An 18,989-nucleotide genomic window follows, 5' to 3' on the forward strand; every position below is an offset into this window, starting at 1 on the left:
TACCAAAATGAAGTCATTTGGAGGGAGGAGTCACAACTCCTATCTTCTTCTTGAGATACTCAAATGGTTCTCTTGCTTGCAATTGGTTTGGTAAATATATATGTATATCCTTTAGTTTTTTCTTCATCCATATAATATGTGTACAACAAGTCACAACAGCAATATATTCTGCTTCAATAGTCGATAGAGAGATTGAGCCTTGTTTCTTGCTAACCCATGATACCAAGCAGTCACCCAAAAAGAAAGTTGCACCAAAAGTACTCTTACTGTCATCTAGACTTCCAGCCCAATTTGCATCTATGTAGGCCTTCATATTGAAGTCTTTACTCCTGGCATACCATAGCCCATACTCTATTGTACCTTGAATATATTTGAAAATCCTCTTAAAAACCACCACATGACTTTCTCATGGATAAGCCTGAAATCTTGCCACAATTCCCACTGCTTGCATGATATCTAGCCTTGAAGTTGTCAGATACAATAAGCTTACTATCATCGGTCTGTATTCAGTATGATTTACCTGTGGTGTTGCATATTCCTTGCACAGTTTACAACCTGTATTCATGGTTGTGCTGACAGGTTTGCAATCCTCCATTCCAAATTTATTCAAAGTTTCCTTGAGGTATTTGGATTGAGATATAAAAAATCCTCGTGGAGATTGAGTAATTTGAAGACCCAAGAAGAAGGAAAACTCACCAATCATGGACATTTCAAATTATGTTTGCATACAGTTTGCAAGCTGATGCCCCAAATGCTCCACATTGCTTCCAAATATTATGTCATCCACATATACATCTATTACTAGTAGATGATCATCTTCAGATTTTACATAGAGATTGCTATCAACTGAGCCTTTCTTAAACTCTTGTTACTGGAGATACTTATCCAGCCTTTCATACCAGGCTCTAGGAGCCTGTTTCAAACCATACTGAGCCTTCTTCAGTTTCCATACAAGTCGTTCACTGGAGGAGAGCAGAAAACCTTCAGGTTGCTCAATGTAAACCTCCTCTTCTAAGTCTCCATTGAGAAAGACAAACTTCACATCCATCTGATAAACTTTGATGTTCTTATGAATGGAAAGAGCAAGAAATATTCTTATGGCTTCTAGTCGAGCTATTGGTGAAAAGGTTTCTTCAAAATCTACCACTTATATCTAGGCATACCCTTTGCAAACAAACCGAGCTTTGTTCTTGATTACTTGACCCTTTTCATTCAGTTTGTTCTTGAAAACCCACTTGGTTCCAATAATGTTCTCTTTTGGTCTTGGAACAAGCACCCATGTGTCATTCTTTTCAATTTGGTCTAGCTCCTCATTCATGGCTTTCACCTAGAACTTATCTTCACTTGCTTGACAAAGGTTCTTGGGTTTTATCTATGACAATAGATCCAAATTTTCATGATTCATACTTCCCACAAGTTTCCTTCTGGTCTAGACACCCTATCTTTGATCTCCAAGAATCTGAATCTCAGGGTGTTCCTTCTGCACATACCTGGAAGGCGTTTTTGGCCTTGAAGACGTGCCTTCTTCCTCACCTTCATTGTCTGAATTTGTTTCATTCAGATAATTGACCCTCAATTATGAACTCTCTTCATCATCTGAGTTCAAATTTCATTCAGAGGGTTTAGGTTGTGAGCCTACTTCATCAACTACTATGTCAATGTAGTCTTTTATCTTCCTTGTCCTCTTGTTGTAGCATTTGTACCCTTTACTTCAAATACAATATTCAAGCAGTATTCCTTCATCAATGCAAGTCAATATTCCCAAGTTTCTTTTCATTTCTTTTAATGAAGCACTTGCTCCCAAACACCTTGAGTTGTTTAACTGATGCAGGTATACCCTTCCATAACTCATATGGAGTTTTTTCACTGTCAGGCCTGAGATGAGTTCTATTTGACAAGTATATTGCCTCCTAATGCCTTGCTCTTCAAAGAATTACTCAAACTCTCTTGAGGTGAAATCTCCCCCTCTGTCTGATCTTAAGAATTTTATTTTCAAATCTTTCTCATTATCTACCTGAGCCTTAGACTTCTTGAAGTTCTCAAATGATTCCAACTTTTATTTTAAGAGGAGAATCCAAGTAGCCCTAGTGAAATCATCAATGAACAACATGAAGTACCTTTCTCCTTTTGATGTTTTTGTTCTAGTGGGGCCACAAATATTTGTGTGAATAAGCTCCAGAGGTCCAGATGAAGAGAATCTTTCGATTTGAAATGAGTCTTGGTCTGCTTGCCAAACTGACATGACTTGCAGATGGTGTTATCAGGCCTTGACAATTTAGGCAATCCTTTTACTGCACCTATCTTGCTTATCTTTATCAAGTTGTCAAAATTCATGTGCTTGAGCCTTCTATGCCATAGCCATTCTTCGCTTGTTTTACTCAAATAACAACTGACCCTTGAGTCATCGAACACATAAACATTATTATGAGTCTTGATTTCCTTCCCCACTAATTTTCCATTTTTTATATTGTGGATCTCACAATCTTTAGATCGGAGGGTTACATCATATCCATTGTCACACATATGGATAACACTGAGCAGATTGTGTTTCAGGCCTTCCACATACAAAAAATTTTGTGCTTCTGTCTTCTGATCAAGACTAACCACTCCTTTCCTTTGCTTATTGCTGGAGCATTGTTGCCAAAGGTGACATTTCCTCCTATGTCTTTTTCTTTTATTGATAGAAACTTGGTTTTGTCTCCAGTCATGTGTTTGGAACAACCAATTTCTACATACCATTTGTTTTCTTTATCATGCACTGATAAGGCGAGCCAACATGGCATGCTCTTTTTGGTCTTTTGTTTCCAGCTTCCTTTATCCTTTTGTATGTGAGTTTGTCTGTTAGTTTGAGATTTAGACATGTATTCAAACCTGCTTCTACACTCATTGACCTTGTGCCTGAAATTATTACATTTAAAGCATTCAAATTCACTTTGTAGGGGAGAGAAGACATTCTGATTCCTAAGAGAGGAACCTTGAGACTTAGTAGTCTGGTGTGAATTAAACTTGAGATTTTCATCTCTTTCAACTTTGACACTTCTACAGTCAATGGCTTTGCATCCAAATATGTGACACTTATATAAGTGACCATAAAACAAGTAAGCATGCCTATTGTTAAAAGCATTATGAGATTTAGAAGAGAAATACCTTGGTTGACTGACTATTTGGCTCGTCCTACATTGACGATCTTCCCTTTGTTCGACTACTTTTCTATCTTCATGAACTCTTTCATGATGCTTCTTCCTCTGACTTTGTTTTTCTTCATCTCCTGTAGACTTGAAGCTTATCCTCTTTTTTATGATAGAATATTCTTGTCCCTTAGAGTACCCCAGTCCGCTTCGATTCTTGAGGGGCTTTGACAACTCAGAATCTGATTTAGTCTCCTAGTCCCTCTAGCAAATTTCTCATTTAGAACCTTCTCGTTCATTGCTTCCTCAAGATCAGTTCTTAGAGAGACCACCTCTGCTTCAAGATAGTGGCAGTTTTCTTCCCATTCTTGAATCATATCTTGAAGTACCTCCTCCTTTCATTTGGCTTCCTCCAGACCAACCTTTAGAGGTTTGCAGGTTTTTGAGGTCATTTCCCTTTTCAACTTGAGCATCTCCTATTTCAGCTACTTGTTCTCCTCTTCTAGTCTTTCATGGTTTCCTTGTTGTCCTTTCAACATAAGAGCTAGAATATCCTTGCTTTTGATAGCCTCTTCAAGTTTTTATTTATGATATGCAAACTCCTCATTATCTGAGAGATACATTCCTTCTTTTGCAGTTGCAACTGTTCCTTCATCTGCTTGTTTTTCTTCCTTGCTTTCTTGAACTCATTAAGGGAACTGATGAGTTCTCCTTCAAAGTATACCACTTCTTCCTCTTCTTCCTCTTCAGAGTCCACTATACCTTGTTTCTTGGAGTCTGTTTTGAGGGCCATAAGAAGATACTTGTTTGACTCATATTCCGATGAGTCTTCACAGTCTGATTCTGGAGCCGAACTATCCTCTTTGGAATAGAACCCCTTCTTCTTGTAGGGTTTCTTCTTATGAAATGTCTGAGACTTATTTCTAAATTTCATATCTTCTTCTCTTTTAGCCTTTTCTTTGTAAGGGTATTTGGAAGAGAAATTTCCAACTCTTCCACAGTTGAAACACTTAAAGGGAAAATTCCCTTTATCTTTACCAGATCCATGCTTCAATTTTTTGGCTAGCTGAGTCAGATCCTAATTAGATTCACTGCTAGAGAACTCTTAATGAACTCTGTGCTCCTTTCCCTTATTGGATACTTTGAATGCAACTTCCTTTGTTTCATATTTCTCCAATCCTACTCTCATTTCATAGGTTGTGAGAGTACCATGTAGTTGATCCATTTTGAGATCCTTAAAGTTGGTCATTTCCTCTATAGTTGAGATTTTGGCATTAAATATCATGGGTAGAGATCTCAATACCTTTTGAACGATCAATTCTTCCTTGAATTCTTCACCAAGTCCCCTAATCATATTAACACCTTCATCAACTCTGAGGAAGCATTTGATTTGATAATCACCCTATGAGTGACCTCAGTTTGAAGATTTTTTAAACAAAAGGTATTACAGACTCATGTGCTGGTGTGTGTGTTCTGTGTTATTGAAACAACGGATTGATCAAATTGCCAATACACAGAAAATAAGTGGAAAGACAACAAAGAAATACATTAAGCAACACAAAGACACAAACAATTTTTAATAAGGAGTTCACCCTATTCTCCAGGGCTATGTCTCCAGTCCATCTTCAGTGGTGGCCTTGTTTTATTGTGTCTTACAACAAAGAAATTAACCAATGCAGGGACTCAATATGAGTTTTCCTGGCAGCAGATTTTGCTTGGTAGGGTGGTTCTTGGATTCCCCAAGCCTCTCGGAGTATACAGACTCTTCTCTTCCTACTAGCTCTGTGACCCTTGGTCTACAGTGGAAAGGGCCAACTGTGATGCTCAATCTAGATAGATTCCTCTATGGGAAGGCTTCAATCTTCAAGCTCTCTGGTGCTCAATTCTGCCTATGGTTAGCTCGGCCCTTTGTCTCCTCTGCTTGGCTTCATTGCTCTCTGTGTTCAATCCTCCTCTTAGGGTGCACTATTCACTATCTCTCTTGGTCGCTCAGACTCTTCTTTTTCCTCTATTCGACTGTCTCTATTCATGGCTTTAGCCATTCAATCCCTATGCCTATTCGGTTCCTCTCCCACCTGCGTCAATCCACCTTCCACAGCTGCGCTTGGAGTTCCCTATTCAGTGTCAACATGAATGCTTGGGAAGTGGCCACGTGTCTCCATCTAATTGGCTCCATCATGCTTCATCGGTTCGTTTCTTCCGTTACACTGTGTATGCGTTCTTTCTCCACCATGGCAGTCAAACGGACTCCAAATCCCTTTAGAATGTGGCTTAATCCCCTATCAATTCCGCTTCCTCCATCAGGCACAATCTCAGTCGTCTGATCTGGGCTCCTCCAGATCCAACGTCATACACACCTCGAGCGCGATTGACTTGCTCGACTGATAGCGTGCAATCACGACAGTTTTTCTCTCACCTCCGTTGCCACGCATCGATCACTGAGTGGGATCGCTCCACTCTCCTCCAAAACATCTTACCGTTCAAGGGTGCCCCAATCAATACCACCAACTTTCCAGAGCGCGGGTCTCGCCTTTTGTCCTTTTGCGCTTTTTCTTCTCCGCTCGTGGTTCTCCAGCTCCCAACGTGACCGAGTGCTTAAGGCTTTTCCACTTTAGCCCTTTTCACCCAGCGATGCGCATCAAAATCACCTCCTTTTCCTGATCCGGGGCTCCCAGGGGCTGTTTTGACCTCCTGTGCAGTCTCCATGGGCCTCGGTCAGTGTGCTTTGACTGAGGTCCTCGTCGTTCCACGTTGGTGGCCATTGCCACTGGTTCAAGGCGTTTTTTATCACTATTTTGGAATTCATTAGAGATTTTTTCAACTCGATACAGTTAAGGTTCTTGATAGTCTTTTGTGGATCCGATTCAGATCATGGCCTCCCTACTGAAAAAGCTTTTGGACCACCAAAAGTTGGTTTTCTTCAAGCATCAACTAAGGGAGGAAACTTCTGTCTCACTTGTCCAATCTCAATCCACTTTGCACTGCTCGGCTTCGAACCCTTAAGCCCAATCCTAAGGTATTCCACCTTTCTGCTACACGTCATGCTTACCTTTCTGTCCAGCACTGTATCTTCCTGCAACTCATTAAGATATTCAGGTAGCAGGTCGTCAACAGAAGGTAATTGACTCTGCTCTTTAGGGTCCTCAATCATTGAAGGTTCAAACAACCTCAAGCAGTTTGCATTTACGACTGAGTAGATGTGCATGTAAGCTGGTAGCTCAAGGTAGAAGGCATTTTCACCAATCTTCTCAAGTATCCTGAAGGGTCCATACTTGGTAGGTTTTAGCTTTTTACCTTCACCTTGCATCCTGTCCTTGCTAATATATAGCCAGACTTGGTCTCCAACTTGAAAACTATGCTCCATCCGATGCTTATCATGCCTAGCCTTGTACTTGGCCTGGCTCTTTTCTAGCTATTCCTATACTGCCTGGTGGATCTCCTGGATCTGTTCAATGAACCTAGTTGCCTTGTCCACATCACTGTGTCTATCAACCATGGTATCTTTACCAAAGACAAAATCCATAGGATACCTTGGTATGAAACCAAAATAGGTCTCAAAAGGAGATCTCTGTGTAGAAGTGTGGTTGGCTCTATTGTAAGCATGCTGCACATAGCACAAGTGCTCATCCCAAAGCTTAGGATGTTTGCTGCAATATCCTTTCAGTAATTGGATCACCATCATGTTAACTACTTCTATTTGGCCATCTATTTGTGGATGAAAAGCTGTGATTTTCTTTAACTTGGTGTCCATTAGTTCCCACATACTAGACCAAAATTTCCCACAAATCGGGTGTCTCGATTAGATACAATAGAAGTGGGTAATCCAAAATGAACACATACATGTTCAAAGAATAATATTGTGGTTTGTTCAGCTGTAATCTATTTACTACAAGGTATCAAAATACACATTCTTCTGAACCTATCTGTTGGCATTATGAGACAAGTGTTGGCCTTGATGGCAAATCACACTAATGACAAATCATAGTGCAGAAGGATAGCAGCAAGGAATTGATGATCAGACTACAAGTATGAAGAGAAAATATATACACGCTGGTTCACTATATACCAAGTCGCGTGTACAAGCAGGTTCACTATATACTAATTCGCGTATACGCAGGTTCACTATATACCAAGTCGCGTGTACACGCAGGTTGGCTTCAGTAAAAGAGCGTGTATGTGGAAAACTTATCTTTGGTCCGTGGCGGTTATTCCTTGGAAGTTGTGCCTATGGTTTTGGACCATGGTGTCTCGACGGACGTGTTGATCCCTAGTTTTGAAGTTGATGGTATTGGATTTCTATGGTTTTGGCCCTTGGTATTGAGCAAGGCCTAAGGCTATATAAGGAGAAGAAGATCATTAGGCATAGGACAATTGAAAAGTCTTGAATATCTGAAAAAGAAAGAGATCTGGTATGCAGGTTCTGGGTTGCTTGATCTAAGCTAAGGAGAGATCACACCGGTTGATGGAAGACTAGATCTAAGGGATCTAATGGTTTGAAATGCACTATTATGATATGGTTGATTATGCCTATTTCTAGATCTGCATACTGACGCAATGTTATGTTCTGGGTCTAACTGATGTCTGGTACAGCTGCAAGTTAAGAGGATTTATTTTTAGATCTGTACGTAGGTTGTCTTTGGTAAAATCACGTGTATACGCGGGTTTCTCTCACTGAAGTAGCGTATATCTTTTGAAGTTTGATTTTTTGGGTTGCAGTTGGGTCTGACTGCTATTGTAGAGTTCTGTAGTCTACTCTGTGTTCTGGTGACTGGTGTTGATAGGGTTTCAGTGGTTCAGTGATTCAAAGATTGATGATGCTAGTATTGGTTGTTTTGTGCTTCAATGATCTGTTATGAAAGTTGAATGAATTGTGGTCTTCAGATTGTAATGTTGTGCTTCAGGAATATCCAGTCTGAAAATGTATGAAAAGTGGTACCTGAAGGAAAGAAGATTGTAGGCCAGCACCTACGTACTAGTATCTTAGCTAGTACAAGAGCAAAGGGGGTTGGAGCTCCCTTCCAAGGAAGTTTGGAGAACGAGAGAAGGTTGAAGCCTTCAGTAGGTTGTAGCCTGCGTACTGGTATAAGGCTGCACCAGTACAAAAGATTGTAAACTGAAGTTTCATATTAAAGAAAGATAGAGACGACTTGTAGCAGGTGGTTTTCACCCACATTGGGTTTCCACCTTATATCATGGTGTTCATGTGTGTATTTTCTGTGTGATGATCTGTTCTGTTATACTGCACCTGTTTTACTATCATGGTTAATAATGTTCTGATGCATTTACTGAAGATAAGCTACTGAATCATAAGTTTTCTTGTTATACGCTGGTTGCTTTAGACACAGTAGCGTGTACACGCTGTTTCACTTAACTGAAGTAGCGTATATGTTTCTGAGCATAAAATGAAAAAGGTTTTCTGATAATACTGATTCACCCCCCCTCTCAGTATTATTTCCAACAATTGGTATCAGAGCAGGTCCTTCAGAGAAGCTTGATCGCTTGAAGGTAGATCGTTCATCATGAGCAACTATGAGAGATAAGCATCAATCAGGCCACCGGTTTTTGATGGGACAAACTTCAATTATTGGAAAGTAAGAGTTACTTCCTATCTTCAATCTCTTGGTACAGAAGTTTGGGACATCGTAGATACAGGCTACACTTTTCCTTCAGCTACTCCTACAGATGCAAACGAGAAAAAGAAATATGAAACAAATGCGAAAGCAGTCAATACTCTATTGGGATGTATATCTCAATCAGAATTCATGAAGGTAATGCACTATAAATCTGCAAAAGAAATATGGGACAAAATTGTCACGAGCTATGAAGGAGACGAACAGGTAAAGCGTGCTAAACTTCAAACTCTCAGGATCAAGTATGAGACTCTCAGAATGTATAATGATGAAAGTGTGGCTAACTATTTCCTTAGGGTAGATGAGATTGTTAATTGCATGAAAAACTTGGGTGAAGAAATAAAAGAGGCTATTGTGGTTGAGAAGGTTTTAAGATCTTTGTCCCCCAAATTTGAATCTAAAGTGTCTGCCATAGAAGAAGAGGAAAACCTGCAAATTCTTACTATGTCTCAGCTTCACGGAATTCTAACCGCTTATGAAATGAGAAAGGGAGGTCCATCAGACAGAAGAGAAGCTGCCTTCAAGGCTTCAGGCAATGAAGATTATTATGAAGCAAGTCACGTGCCAGAAGATGAAGAAGAAGAATCAAATTTTGTCAGAAATCTTCAAAGGGGTTCTGGAAGGTTCAGAGGTAAGTTACCTTTTAAATGTTTTGCTTGTGGAAGAGTAGGTCATTATGCTGCCAAATGTCCTCACAAAGATAAGAATGACAAGGGAAAGGAACCTGTTAAATGGAACAAGAAACAGAATGAAAAGAAGAAAAGCTATTACACTCATGAAGATAGTGATCGTCTTTCAAATAGTGACGAAGATGAACAAGGTAATAGATATAAACTTTTAATGGCTTTTGAAGATGATGACTACATGGATGCTATAGATGTAGATGGTTTTTATGAAGAAATGAATAATCTCAAAGTTTGCTTAGAAGAGAAAAGTGTTATTATTGATTCTCTACAATGTCAACTGACTGAAAAGGAAAAACATCTTGAAAAATTGGAATGTGAGATTGTTTGTCTTAGAAAGGAGATTGAGAAAACAAAAGCGATTAATCTCAAATTTGTTAAAGGATCTGAAACCTTGGATGAGATTATCAATGTGCAGCGATCTCCTCTGATCAAGACAAGTCTGGGATATAATGGAGAAACATCTCAAGCCTCTACCTCTAAAAGTTATCTTGATGCAGTAAGGAGAAGCGAGCAAAGGCCAAATAAAAGTCATCAGGAGAATCAAGGACAATTTACCTCAAGAACAAATAAAGAACATCAAGAAATTCGGGGACAAACTGCCTTAAGGACAAACAGAAGCTACAATCAGCCACAGGTAAAATCTTCCCAATTTGCTCCAAGAATGAATAGAAGCTACAATCGGTTGGATGATAGATCTGATTATCGCAGAAGTTTCTTTAATGGCCAATGCTTTTCTTGCCATAACTTCGGTCACAAAGCAGCTCAATGTGTTGCCTACAAGACAATCATGACTAGAGAAGCTCAAAAGCAAGGGAGAATGACTGGAACCATGAAAAGGACTTATAACAACTTTTCGGTTCTTGAAAATGAAGTTGAATGCTCTATTTGTAATAACTTTGGTCATGAAGACTCTGAATGCAGGAGCAGGTTCCGGAAGACAACTCAGAAGGAACAAACCTTAAATTTCAGAACATGGAGAATAAAGGAACCAACCAGAAAGATGTGGGATAGCCTTTTATGCAGAAGGTCAAGAAAGTCTATGGTACATTGACAGCGGATGTTCGAAACATATGACAGGGGACAAAGAAAATCTTGAGTCATATACCACATTAGAAAAGGGGAAGAAAGTTTCTTTTGGAAACGATATCTCTGCAGCCATAAAAGGAAAAGGTGTTGCTCCATTGAAAGAGAAGGTCAAAGCTGGAAATGTTTTGTATGTTGATGGATTGAAGCATAATCTTCTGAGTGTCAGTCAGATGTGCGATCAAGGAACAGAGGTAATATTTAGATCAAATGGATGTTGTGTTCGTGATCTTGATACAGGTAAAACAGTGATCAAAGGAAGAAGGACTCCAAATAATCTATACATATTTGAAGAAAGACCACAACAATGCTATTTGAGCAAGGATGATGAACACTGGCTATGGCATCGGAGGTTGGGGCATCTAAGCTTTTCACAAATAAGGAAAGCATGCAAATATCAGGCAGTTCGTGGTCTTCCAGATATCAAAATTCCAGACAACACTATATGCAAATCTTGTCAGTTTGGAAAGCAAACCAGAACTAACTTTCCAGAGAAGGAAGGATCAGCCAACATACCTCTTGAGCTAGTCCATACAGATGTATGTGGTCCATTTAGGAAAAGGACACCTCGAGGAGAGGAATATTTGATATTATTCATTGACAATTTCTCCAGGTTTGTTTGGTTAGGGCTTATGAAGCACAAAGATGAAGCATTCGAAAAATTCAAATCCTTCAAAGCCTTGGTTGAAAATGAATCAGGACACAAAATTAAGTGCCTCAGATCTGACAGAGGTGGGGAGTTTACCTCAAACAAATTTTTCGATTTCTGTGAAGAACATGGGATAAGAAGAGAATTCTCTACAGCTAGAACTCCTCAGCAAAATGGGGTTGTGGAAAGAATGAACAGAACAATCCAACAAATGGCTCATGCTATGCTTGATGAATCAGGTACTCCCGCAACTTTCTGGGGTGAAGCTGCACATGCTGCGGTTATTATTCTTAACAAAACAAATGTCCGAGTAAACAGCACTCAAACACCTCATGAGCTCTGGAGTGGTGAGACTCCTTCGGTGAAGCACTTCAAAATCTTTGGGAGCAAATGTCATATTAAGAATACTGATGAGCAACTTGGCAAACTTGAACCAAGAGTAGATGAAGGCATTTTTCTTGGTTATTCTACACATAGCAAAGCATACAAGTGCTACAATAAAAGACTTGGCAGAATTGTTGACAACATTGATGTAGTGGTTAATGAGAAGGGATATATTCCTAGGCAAGTTCATCATGAAGACATTGAAGAAGATGAAGGCTACCCTCAAAGGCAGAATGATGAAGAAGAAGAACCTCAAGAAGAACCAGAGGAGCAGACAAGAATAGAAGAGAAGACTCCATCCAGATATATTCAAAAGAATCATCCAGAATCTCAGATTGTGGGGCAGAAAGAAGCAGGAGTACAAACAAGAAGAAGAATTGCAGAAGCTTCAAGCTATTTGGCATTACTCTCTTCCACTGAACCACAAAGTGTGAAAGAGGCATGCAAAGATGAATGCTGGGTCAAAGCAATGGATGAAGAACTTGAGCAGATCGAAAAGAACAACACTTGGGAATTGGTTCCTAGACCAAAAGATAAAAATGTCATAGGGACAAAATGGGTCTTCAAAAATAAATTGAATGAAAATGGAGAAGTAATTAGAAATAAGGCCAGACTTCTTTGTAAAGGGTATGCGCAGCAAGAAGGAATATATTTTGAAGAGACCTTTGCTCCTGTTGCAAGACTTGAGGCCATCCGAATGTTCCTTGCTCTCTCAAGTTTTCAAAACTTCAAGGTATTTCAAATGGACGTGAAATCAGCCTTTCTGAATGGAGACTTAGAAGAAGAAGTATATATTGAGCAGCCAGATGGTTTCATTCTTGGGAATGATCCAAACCTTGTATGCAGATTGAAAAAGGCTCTCTATGGTCTCAAACAAGCTCCAAGGGCTTGGTACTATCGATTGGACAAATATCTTCACCAACAAGGCTTTTCAAAAGGATCAGCAGATAGCAATCTCTATATAAAAATTGAAAATAACAAATTGATAATACTTGTTGTTTATGTAGATGATATTATCTTTGGCAGCAATGAAGAGACTATGAGTCAAAACTTTGCCTTGGTTATGCAGAAAGAATTTGAAATGTCACTACTTGGAGAATTGACATACTTTCTTGGATTGCAAATCCAACAAAATGAAGGAGGCATCTTCTTGTCTCAAACCAAGTACCTCAAGCAGATCTTGAAGAAGTATGGCATGGAAGATTCAAAGCCAGTATGTACACCCATGGTTACAGGATGCAGCCTCAGTGCAAATGATGAATCAGCAGCAGTTCATCAACCAACTTATAGATCCATGATTGGGAGTTTGCTTTATTTGATAGGTACCCGACCAGACATCATGCATGCAGTCGGAATAGTTGGGAGATTTCAGGCAAATCCAAAGGAGACTCATCTTCAGGCAGTGAAGAGAATTTTCAAGTATCTTCAAGGGACACAAAATTATGGATTATGGTATCCTAGAGATACAGATCTCACGCTTCATGCTTATATAGATGCAGATTGGGCCGGAAGCGTGGATGACAGGAAGAGCACAAGTGGTGGTGCATTCTTTATGGGCTCCAGATTAGTATCTTGGTTCAGTAAGAAAGAGAGTTCGATTGCCTTATCTACAGCTGAAGCAGAATATGTGGCTGCGGCATCTTGTTGCACACAACTTCTTTGGATGATGCAGACCTTGCAGGATTTTCAAATCACTTGCACTTCACCAGTCTCTATCTTATGTGATAATACAAGTGCAATCAGCATTTCAAAGAATCCAGTCATGCACTCAAAGACCAAGCACATACCAATCAAGTACCATTTTCTCCGGGAACAAGTGCTTGAGCAGAAGGTCAAGTTGGAGTATGTTCCTTCTAAGGAACAAGTTGCTGATATTCTCACAAAACCACTGCCCAGGGAAAATTTTGAATATCTCAGACAAAAGCTGGGAGTAGTTGATGCTTCATCCTGCTGTTGAAGCTTGTCTATTCTACAGAAAAGTTTGTATACGCAAGTTACGTAAAGAGATATCCGCGTATATACGCAGATTTATGCTGGGAAAGTCGCGTGTATGACGTGCGCGTGTTGTAGAGAGCATATTCGTGTACATACGCTGTTTTATGGAGGAGAAATCGCGTATATGGAGTTCTGAACAGCAAGGGCAGACTCTGGTTGGAGAAGGTCTGAGATGGGTATGCCAGAATTCTTCAGGCACAGGTTCAGGGGGAACAGCTTAAAGTCTCATAAAGCATTGTTGGCATTTAGATGCTTTTGGTTCTAGTACACAACTGTTGTTGATTTTAGGAGAAGGAGCTCAGAATGAAATCTTGGTCGCTGATCTAAAAGATGTTTATCAGATGCTGCTTGTGACTTTCATAAGTCTTGGTCTAGATTTGTTGTCTCTATGTCATGTATCTCTTTTATCTCTTTTATGGTGTCAAGGTCATGTAACGGACTATGTTGGTTTCCCCACTATGCCTGGGATGAATGATGTAATATAATTGGTTGTTATATGTAACTTTCTGATGTATCCCCTCTTGGAGTATGGATGTATGTATTGAGTCTTTTGGTGATAGGAAGGTCTTGGTTCTTTTGAAGAACATCTTTTGCAGATATTGCCTACAGTCAGGGGGAGCATGTTTCAGCACAGCCAAGCAGAGATATCAGCATGTACTCACGGGGAGCACAGCCCTTTGCCCTTGATGACAAAGGGGGAGAATGGTTCTAAGGATCTTGGGGTTGCCATCAAGTCCAAAGGGGGAGATTGTTGGCATTATGAGACAAGTGTTGGCCTTGATGGCAAATCACACTGATGACAAATCATAGTGCAGAAGGATAGCAGCAAGGAATTGATGATCAGACTACAAGTATGAAGAGAAAATATATACACGCTGGTTCACTATATACCAAGTCGCGTATACAAGAAGGTTCACTATATACTAAGTCGCGTATACGCAGGTTCGCTATATACCAAGTCGCGTGTACACGCAGGTTGGCTTCAGTAAAAGAGCGTGTATGTGGAAAACTTATCTTTGGTCCGTGGCGGTTATTCCTTGGAAGTTGTGCCTATGGTTTTGGACCATGGTGTCTCGACGGACGTGTTGATCCCTAGTTTTGGAGTTGATGGTATTGGATTTCTATGGTTTTGGCCCTTGGTATTGAGCAAGGCCTAAGGCTATATAAGGAGAAGAAGATCATTAGGCATAGGACAATTGAAAAGTCTTGAATATCTGAAAAAGAAAGAGATCTGGTATGCAGGTTCTGGGTTGCTTGATCTAAGCTAAGGAGAGATCACACCGGTTGATGGAAGACTAGATCTAAGGGATCTAATGGTTTGAAATGCACTATTATGATATGGTTGATTATGCCTATTTCTAGATCTGCATACTGACGCAATGTTATGTTCTAGGTCTAACTGATGTCTGGTACAGCTGCAAGTTAAGAGGATTTATTTTTAGATTTGTACGCAGGTTGTCTTTGGTAAAAGCGCGTGTATACGCGGGTTTCTCTCATTGAAGTAGCGTATATCTTTTGAAGTTTGATTTTTTGGGTTGCAGTTGGGTCTGACTGCTATTGCAGAGTTCTGTAGTCTGCTCTGTGTTTTGGTGACTGGTGTTGACAGGGTTTCAGTGGTTCAGTGATTCAAAGATTGATGATGCTAGTATTGGTTGTTTTGTGCTTCAATGATCTGTTATGAAAGTTGAATGAATTGTGGTCTTCAAATTGTAATGTTTTGCTTCAGGAATATCCAGTCTGAAAATGTATGAAAAGTGGTACCTGAAGGAAAGAAGATTGTAGGCCAGCACCTACGTACTAGTATCTTAGCTAGTACAAGAGCAAAGGGGGTTGGAGCTCCCTTCCAAGGAAGTTTGGAGAACGAGAGAAGGTTGAAGCCTTCAGCAGGTTGTAGCCTGCGTACTGGTATAAGGCTACACCAGTACAAAAGATTGTAAACTGAAGTTTCATATTAAAGAAAGATAGAGACGACTTGCAGCAGGTGGTTTTCACCCACATTGGGTTTCCACCTTATATCATGGTGTTCATGTGTGTATTTTCTGTGTGATGATCTGTTCTGTTATACTGCACCTGTTTTACTACCATGGTTAATAATGTTCTAATGCATTTACTGAAGATAAGCTATTGAATCATAAGTTTTCTTGTTATACGCTGGTTGCTTTAGACACAGTAGCGTGTACACGTTGTTTCACTTAACTGAAGTAGCGTATATGTTTCTGAGCATAAAATGAAAAAGTTTTTCTGATAATACTGATTCACCCCCCCCCCTCTCAGTATTATTTCCAACACTATCCACAACAACATACAGATAATCATGACCTTTCCTAGATTTAGGCAGTCCTCCAACAAAATCCATGGAAATTCTTACCCAAGGGTGAGAAGGAACTGGTAATGGAGTGTATAAGCCTAGTTTTCTGTTATTGGGCTTGCTTTTTGCAGACATAGCACATCCCTTCACATATCTAGAAACTGTCTCATTCATTTTCGGCCAATACCAGAACCTTTGCAGCTGTGCAACTGTTTTACTTACCCCAAAGTGACCTAATATCAAAGAAGTGTGTGCTTCCCTAATTATCTTTACTCTCTCAGATTGTGGAATGCAGAGTTTCCCACAATGATATAAGAGTCGGTCCTTCACATGATAGTCCAATTCTACTACTCTTTCGCCTTGACTCAAAGTTGCATATACATCTTTAAAGTCCATATCCTGAGCATACTGTTCTCTGTAGCTTTCATGCAGCACAGAATTATGCTTAAGTAGGGTAGATGCATTTATAATGGGTCTAGATAACATATCTGCAACCTTGTTATGTATGCCCTTTTTATATCTGTTGACTAAATGAAACTGTTGTAGAAAACCCATCCATCTGTAATGTCTTCATTGTTGCAACTTAGTTTGGGAGTGTAGATATTGAAGTGGCTGATGATCAGTGTGTATTACTATTTCTTTGCTCATTAAGTAATGTTTCCACTTTTTCACACTATGAACTAATGCATACAATTCTTTATCATAGGTAGGATAGTTAACTACTGCAGAATTAAAAGTCTCATAATGATAACATATGGGTTTATCGTGTTGTGTCAACACTGCTCCCATGGCATAGTCACTGGCATCAGTTTGGATGTCAAATGGTCTTTGTAGATCTGGCAGTGCTAGTACAGGTGTTGTACTAATCTTTTCTTTCAAGGTGTCGAAGGCTTTCTGCTATTTGCCTCCCCACTGAAACACCTTGTTCAATCTTGTCAAAGCATGTAAGGGAGCTACAATTGAGGAAAAATTTGAAATGAACTTCTTCCAATATTGTGCTGCTCCTAAGAAGCTTCTCACTTCTGTAGCAGACTAGGGTTTAGGCCAGTTTACAATGATTGCCACTTTAGAGGATCTATTTTCAATTCACCTCCCCCTACTATATGACCCAAATAATTTAGAGAGGTTTTCCAAATTCACATTTGGAGAGTTTAACATAAAGTTTTTCTCTTCTCAAAACATCTAAAGTCTGCTTAACATGCTTTAAATGTTCTTCCCACGTTTTACTAAAGATCAGAATGTCATCCAGATACACAATAACAAAATCATCAAGAAAAGGTCTGAGTACATCATTCATTAATCTCATGAAAGTAGCAGGAGCATTAGTTAGGCCAAAAGTCATAACCAGCCATTCATACAATCCCTGCTTTGTTTTGAAAGCAGTCTTCCATGCATCTTGCTCTGCAACTCTGACCTGATGGTATCCATTATGCAAATCCAACGTGGTGAAATAAACAGCTTCCTTCAATTAATCTAAAAGATCATCTATGCGAGGAAGGGGATAACGATTTTTTATTGTTATCTTATTCAGAGCTCGGTAGTCAATGCACATTCTCCACGAGCCATCATTCTTTCTCACCAAGATAATGGGTGATCCACATGGTGATGTGCTAGGCCTGATGAAACCTTTCTCGAGCAACTCCTGCACCTACTTCTTGATTTCAGCATTCTCTAAAGCAGACAACCTTTTATACCTGTGGCTGCAATGATTGTTTCATCTCCCGAGTCTGACCCCAAATATTTCTGAATAGCTGCAGTAGTCTTCTTCTTCTTTCCCTCGGACTTCTTAGGTCTCAACTCTGGATGCAGAATCCAACAATGCTCATCATCATGCCCCTCCTTTTTACAGTGAGTGCATGAAGCTTTGCCTTTTTGTGCAGTGTTAGCCTTCCTTTCTTTCCACTTCTGCTTTCTTTTCTCCTTGCTCTTGCTTACAGTGGGTTGGGATGGTTCCCAAACTTTTGGATTTCCATTCTTTCCTCTAGCTTCTAGATGAGTAGCTTGTACAGATACCTCATCTATACTAGTGGGATTAAACATGAGGATCGTATGCCTCATGTAGCTGTGTAGACCACCAATGTACTTCAAAAGAGTCTTTGTTGAGTCTAACGAGATACCCAACATCAATGCTCTCTTTCTAAACTCTTGAGTATACCCTTGTACACTTTGCCCTTTCAACTGCCGAAGAGTTTGCCAACTCATCATGGCTTGTTGCATGTAGGCCAATGGATAGAACTGCTTTTTGATTGCAGCAACAAATTCACTCCATACAAAGATGGTCTTACCATGTATTTTCATATCAACTTGGGTTGTGCCTTCCCACCAAACCAAGGCAGTGCCTCTTAGGCATAGGCTTGCTAGCTGAATCTTACTCTTGACTGAGTCTATGTTCTGTACCCTGCAATACACATCAATTTGTCTAATCCAATTGTCCAACTTTTCAGCATTTAGCTCTCCATCATATATAGGGAAATCAAATTTAACATCTAACTTAATCAAAGATGCTTTCTAATTATGCACAGGGCTATTAGGAGGTGTGAGAAAGCTTTCCTCTTTCCCCTTTCCTTTGGAGTGGTCATGGGAATGAGACTCATCTTTTTCTTTATCTTGTTTAGAACTTGATGAATCTTCATCCTTATGCTTTCTAAAGTCCCTATACATTTCTTCTACCATAGACTTTATAGCTAGGAAACTTTCTATGAATTGAGGGTCTAGCCCTATAGAACCTTCTTCTGACATTGTCTTCTGAGAATAGACTCTCCCAATTTCAGGATTAGTTTCCACCAACTCTCCTTCTCCTAATTTGAGCTTTGATCTAGTGAGCATTCATAGCTAACCCAACACAAGCTTGTCTAACCTTACAGCCTAAAGCTCTGATACCACTTGATCTGATAATCACCCTATGAGCGACTTCAGTTTGAATATTTATTAAACAAAAGGTATTATAGACTCATGTGATGGTGTGCATGTTCTGTGTTATTGAAACAACAGATCGATCAGATTGCCAATACACAGAAAATAAGTGGAAAGACAGCAGAGAGATACAATAAGCAACACAAAGACACAAACAGTTTTTAATAAGGAGTTCACCCTATTCTCCAGGGCTACGTCTCCGGTCTAGCTTCA

Source organism: Pinus tabuliformis, chromosome 4_1 (genome assembly GCF_031772625.1).
Source record: "Pinus tabuliformis cultivar Carrire ecotype Pingquan chromosome 4_1, CPIR1, whole genome shotgun sequence".
Lineage (NCBI taxonomy): Eukaryota > Viridiplantae > Streptophyta > Pinopsida > Pinales > Pinaceae > Pinus > Pinus tabuliformis.